Raw genomic sequence first — 7,325 nt, forward strand, 5'->3', positions numbered from 1 at the left:
TACATATACATATACATATACATATATATGTATGTATGTATCCAGCTTCGTTTCCATTGATGAAAGCCTTCCTGGAATTCCGTTTCTTGAGACTGCGAACAGCTGCCACATTGCATATCCTTGGGTTTCCTGGGCGTCTTGAAATCGTGTTCCTCTCAAGTGAAATTTTGAGTTTTGCCTTAGTTGTTAGGCCATGGCCATAAACCCATGATTCGCTACCTATCATTACCATTTTAATATCCTCTGGATCTTCCTCTGAAAGAGAACCTGCGCAGCTGAAACTCATCTTTTTTTTCTTTTTTGAGATTACCACACTCTACACACTTTACTTCCAAGCACTGCTATAAACAACGGAAGTGAGCGAGAACGTTAGTGTGCTTGTGTGGACAGAGCTGGAGGTCAGTATGTGCGAATCGGCGTCATTCTGTATACTTTAGCTACGTTATCATAGCAACAGTCCCCATACATTTTGATCATACCTTGTACATCTACATCTATGTACACACTCAAGCAAACACATTCTTACAAACCTTCGGAACTGTCTTAACTCAATAAAACATGTCATTTTGTTAGCAACCGGCTTTATATTGATGAAGAAAAGCTTAAAAAGTCTCTAAGAAAACATTCACGCACTTATACACATAATTCACTAAAAATGATACAGAGTGTCCATAAAGTCATGGTGCAATTTAAAATACTTGTATCTTTGTAACTATACATCATAGAATTAATTTGTGAAAAGGATAAGAAAAAAAATGACCTAAAATGTTATTCATTTTGTTAATTCTCAACGTTACGAATACAAAGAGAAATACGATTCTGTAGATCTCGGAAAACATTCTCCAGCTGGTTTTCAGTAACACTTCAATCACATCAGTTATCCTTGCTTTCAAATCTTTTTAAGATAGAGGCTAAGTTGAATAAACAATACGTTTCACATGTTCTTATAAAAAAAAAAAATCCAGTGGAGTCAAATCTGGTGAACGTGAAGTCCAAAATAATGGTCCACCATTTCCAACCCCTCCTTTTGCATCAATTAGGGATTTCCTCATTTGGAAACTGCCTAACTTGCAGAGCAAAGTGACATGGTGCACCACCTTATTGCAAAACTCTATTTACAATCAGCTTTAATTGTTCAAGCTTAGGAGTGAAGTAATTTTGTAGCATTGCACCATGATTTTGTGGACACCGTGTTTATACCGCGTTTGCATTTCAATAATTATACTTTACGAAAATTTTACACTTCAGTAAGGGCCATTTCATTACGTAACGCATTTTAAGTAATAGACGTAGAGAAAGTACGAAAGGGAAGAGAATGGGAGAGAATACGAAAGGCAAATGAGGGGGATTGAGCGAAAATGTTAAAGACAACGAAAAATACTATATGGAAAAATAGGATACGCGGTAGGGAAGAGAAGAAGGAAGAAAGGTAGGGGAAGGAAAAATAGGAGTGGAGAATGAAGTCTGTTGGAAGAAGAAGAAGAAGAAGAAGAAGAAGAAGAAGAAGAAGAAGAAGAAGAAGAAGAAGACTATAAGATCGTCTGTTTTGGTAACATTCAGCAGCTGTAGAATTTATCAGCAGTGGTTGCATTAGCTGCATTAGCTGCAGCAGTCTGGCAGGATAACACAAGTAAATGATAAAAGTTTTGTTTTATGTGTCGGAGTAGGGTTATATTCTTTAACATATTTCAGTCATTAGAGAGCGCCCGTGCTGGGGCACAGTCTTGGGGTAGTGTAGTCGAACGAATTGACCCCAGTACTCTCTGTTTTAAAGCTGCGTACTTATTCTATCGGTCATTTTCCCGAACTGCTAAGGTGAAGGGACATAAACACACCAACGTCGGTGGTTAAGTGGTGGTGGAAGTCAAACGCAGGCGCAAAGACACACAAATTTATACACACACACGTACGCACACACACACACACACACACACACATATATACATATACATATATACGATAGTCTTCGTTCAATTTCCGTCCACCAAATTCAATCACAAAACTTTGGTCGACGCGGGGCTATAATAGAAGACAGTTGCCAAAGTTGTATGAAGTTCTGTACACGTACAGACCTTCATGCACCACATATAATTCTCTGGATATGATCACTGTATACAGGGGTGCTAGAAAGAAGTTAGATAACATATGGAATGAAAACAGTTGTATATGCCCTAGATATAGAAGCAAAGACTCCAATAGAATACAAAGAGCTTGTGACAAAGCACAGTGAATACGTGGTACAAAATCGACAAATATCAAGGAGTGATGTTTGTAGAGGCCACAGCCTATGGAGACTAGCCCGTAGATTTAAGAACGCTCTGAGGGAGATCAAACTCACTATTAAGTTTGTTGAAAAGCCAGGGAACTCTATCAGATCACAACTATGTAGGACGTACCACTTTGAGAATACCATATGCACCAATGATAACTGCATGGTGTGTAGTATTAACCCTGGCATTAAATGTAGAAATGGAAATGTAGTCTACTGCATAAGATGCATAGAAGATGCTTGTAAAGACATGAAAATGACATAGATAAGGGAGACATTTGAGACAATATGACGACAAAAAACAGTCCTCCTTACTCTACCAACATGCCAAGGACCAACATGGAGGCAACATGGGTAAACTTACCAACCGCAATTTCTCCAAGCACCCAAAGGACCCAACATTCAGACAACTAGAGAAGTACGTCCTTATAAATGAAACATCCCAAGTACTAAATAGAAAATATGCGTAGTAGGTAATCATACTCTCATACCCACAGTTTATATTGATATACAGGTAGGATAGTTAGTGGGCTGTTATGTGGATGTATGTATGTGTGTGTATGTATATGTATATGAACTTGCATGTAGGCAAATGGATATGAATGTTAGCAGACGGATAGGTACACAGGCAATATGAATAGACAAGCACACATACACTCACATACGCAAATAAAGACTGAAACACATGACCATATGCACACACGCTTCACTTCACACAAAGATACATATGGAGACACACAACAATACATATGGAGATATACATCCATACATACAGACAGAGTATATAGTCACAAAACCCATACACACACAGACATAGACACACCCAGACATGCACACACAAGGAGACAGAGGTACACACACGTGCAAACACACACGCATAAAAACACACAAACACGAACACGGAAACACGAACACACAAACAGAAACACATGATTATGCAGAATATAAGCATATAAACGTACACACATACATATATACATGCATATACACACATACATACATACATACGTACGTACGTACATACATACATACATACATACATATATACATACATACATACATGCGTATGCGCACACACACTGACTCACACACATGTGCACAAACAAGCAAAAAGAACGCAGCTCGGATAATGGACATTGAAAAGGTTGCAAGACGCAACGGAAATTTTATGAAAAATAAATAAGTAAATGAGTGGAAACTTTAACGGTGAGTGTGTTAAAAAATAAGGCACTAAAATAGAATGACTTTCCCCAGACACAACAAAATATGCTTCAACACACGAACTCACATAAAGAATCTTGCAACCCAAATCCCAAAACGAAATAATTATATATGCACAGCCTTTTCCAAAAGTATTAGGCCACCCCAATGTTTTGGGGTTCCGCTATCTCACTGTTAATGGAACTCGTGCACATGGTAGATTATGGTATATTTCACAATATACATTAGTTTTAATATCTGGTTGACTCTCATTTTGCATCAATTACCGCTTTTATACAGTTAGGCATGAACCAACTAGTTTCTTGCAGGTGCTAGGCGCAATTTTACTCCATTCTCCTCTCAACTTTTGGTACAAATGCTCTTTATTTTTAATTGCTGTGTTCCTGATAACTTCACCAACAGTTCCCCTTAGGTATTCGATCAGATTTAGATCAGGACTTTGAGCTGGCCAGTCCATGGGAGCAATACCCTGTGTCTCAACCCATTGACGAGTATTCTTTGTTGTATGACATGAAGCGTTGTCCTGTTGAAAGATAACACTGTTTTTCGACACTCCTGGATGCAATTTAGCAATTGATACCTCTAAAACATCCGATAACATAGAAACATAGGTAGCTGAATTCATCCTTCCCTGACATATAAGTATTTCTCCGGGTCCTGTAGTAGACATGCAGGCCCACACCATGTTTTACGGTTGGTACCAGACGTTCAGCCTTAAATGCTTCCCTAACACACACTCTAAATTTTAACAATTCCGAAATATATACACATCGTTTACACTTATATAAATATACTGTGCGTAACTTTAACATTTCTGTAAGGACACCAACATTATATGATACGATTATGCTCAGCATCTAGTTCAAGTAATAGCAGCCAGATATATTTTTTTTGAACAGGTAATAGAATATAAGTAGCGTCATAGAAGTCAGCTATCCAGCTTATCTCAATATCTATTCGAAAATCAAGGAGAAAGAGGATCACTACAGGCTACATCTATTCATATAATAACTGGTTCATTTGGTTGTGTTAGTATATGCCTAAATGACAATATGGAAAATCTAGGGTTTTCACAAAAAAAAAAAAAAAAATCGACCGTCTAACAAGCACATTACATTTACAATCTTTAAGCAGAATAGTAAAAATATGTAAGACTTTTAACGAGTTGAACATGAAGTTTGGATTCTGTTGTGCGAGAATAGAACGGCCACTGGCAAGAATGGACTGGACCACTACATATAAATGATAGCGGTCTGAGTAACTGTTCATGTGTTGATAGTTCAAAGTTGGAGTTCGAAGTTTACAGTTCGAGTTAGCGTGTTAGATTGTTGTTTCCTAAAAGATTGTTGTTACGTTCCGTGTGGTTATAACCATTTGTTTCGATTATATTATTATTACACAGTTAGTTTTTTTTTCATTTATCCATAAGAATATAACAGGTTCTATGTTAGAAACTAGCACTTCTCTTACTGGAAGACTTCAAACGATTAGAATTAAAATAGAACATACAGACACAGGCACACACGCACAAACACACACACACATCTATATAGGTGTGTGGGGGTATTTGTGTGTTTCTGCTCATCTGCAGCTAAGACGAATGCAGTAGAGGTTCTTGACAAAATTATTTCCTTCGCTTGTTACAAAAAATCTAATATAAAATCATAATTATATATTTAGAGCAGCTGTATTAGATAGTAATTTTAAGATCACGTAGTGTTTCTACTATTTCTACTGTTATTATAATGGAGCATCATTTACATTTTAAGTCTGCAGAATTAAATATTATAGACACGTTTTACACAATAGAAAGAACATAAAATTAAAATTGCCATCTGGATATCATCATAAATGCAAATACACCATTAGAAATCATGAAGCTGTGAAATTGTCTGAGATAAAAATCTCTTCATCGACCCTTTTTCAGAGAAAGTGACGAACATTATCACTGCAATGATTCACAAAAACGGCAGATGCATTTCACCTGTCTTGAGGCTTGTTCATGCCGTGCATTAAATTGTCACCTGCTTAAACGAAATCCGTGCCTCAATATATTAGACACAGCTTGTTAAGGATCCGAAATACCAGTGAGTGTAATATTAGCACTTTGTCTCTCTGCGATTTACATTGATATATAAGATTTTATATCAGATAATTCCTCATCTGCATGCCTTCTAAAGCCGTATATACATTTAGTAAGATACAAAGATTGCTGTAAGTCGTAGATACACGATTAACACGTAGCTATTTATATAAAATATTCATAAATTAGGACTTGAATTTATATATCCGAATACAGTAAGGTATTCATGTGTTTTTAATGATCACGCTGTCTCTATTTGCGTGAAATTATTTCATTTCTTTAAAATATTTTCAAAATTAAATATCATTTACAAATCAACTTATTTTTTAAACAGAATTTTGATGAATAACGCTGCGTATTATTTTTAAAAGGTAATTATGAAGAAAAAGGGATTTGAAGCGTATTTCTGTACATATTGTCTTTAACATGAGGTATTTTTTAGCCTCTCCTTTTGATCTCTGATCAACTTAGCTGCCAAGTTGAAATTTGAAAGGTAGTAGATATATTTGAATAAATATCTAGAAAATATTGGTAGATAACTCATATATGTATCCAGGAGAAAGGCAGAGATATGGGAATGTGAGTGAAAAAGAATTGAGAGAGAGAGAGAGAGAGAGGAATAGAGGAAAATGAGAGAGAGAGAAAGAGAGAGAGAGAGAGAGAGAGAGAGAGAGAGAGAGAGAGAGAGAGAGAGAGAGAGAGAGAGAATGAGTGAGAGAGAGAGAATGAGTGAGAGAGAGAGAAAAGTGATTGAGTGAGAGTGAGAGTGAGAGTAATGAGCAGAAGATAAGTTGTGAGAAAAAGAGTATGAGAGAAACATAGAGAAGAGGGAATGGAATGGATGCAAACGAGAAGTCTATCCATTTATAAACATATCAAAGGTATTTGACGGTTGATAATCATCTCGTACGAAGTCACTATATTGTATCAGGTAGGCAACTCTAATTGTCGTTAGGAAACACTTAAGTATAAAATAACTATAGTGTAAAAAAAAGAAAATCATTTAAATAGAGTCTGGTTGTTTTATTGATACTGTTGCGATATCTTCGGTCGGTCATAGATTGTGGTAAAAAGGTAACTGTTGTAACATCTAGATATAAAAATACGGAATCATTGAGCAGAATATTCCAAGTATTTGTACCAAGTGAGGACCTCGACAAGCATTATTAGACATTGTGTTGCTATATGTAGCTATTGTGTCGCTATATGTAAATTTTTAATGTAGGTTCTTTACGTTTTGTTTGCAGTTTATTTTGCTTTTGTCGATCCATTTTCATTTTCTTTTGTCGATCCATTTTCATTTACTTTTGTCGTTCCATTTTGATTTGCTTTTGTCGATCCATTTTCATTTGTTTCTCGTGGTGTGCAGCTCAACTTAGTGTTTGTAAATTAGAAGACTATTCATGAACGTCTGTGTAGAATCTCGAATCAACTGACGTCAAAGGGTAATTAACGGGATACATATTCACGAGCATTTGGTGATCTATTAGTATACAATATCCACCAGTTATCAAGATATATAGTAGGAAAAGTACTAACAATATTATAGTGGTACAAAAGTAAGACAACTGCAGTGACAATATCTTAAATAACTTTGACAAATAAATGAAAAGCAGTAAGAATTTCATAGTCTTCGGAATAAGAAACTGCATATGTTTTGTGTCTTGTTCTGAATGATGAATATACCACTTAAAGTAGGGTATTAAGTCACGTGCATAATAGGTGGACGTGAATATAATTATCCTCATATAT

This window comes from Octopus bimaculoides, chromosome 1, assembly GCF_001194135.2.
Source record: "Octopus bimaculoides isolate UCB-OBI-ISO-001 chromosome 1, ASM119413v2, whole genome shotgun sequence".
Classification (NCBI taxonomy): Eukaryota; Metazoa; Mollusca; class Cephalopoda; order Octopoda; family Octopodidae; genus Octopus; species Octopus bimaculoides.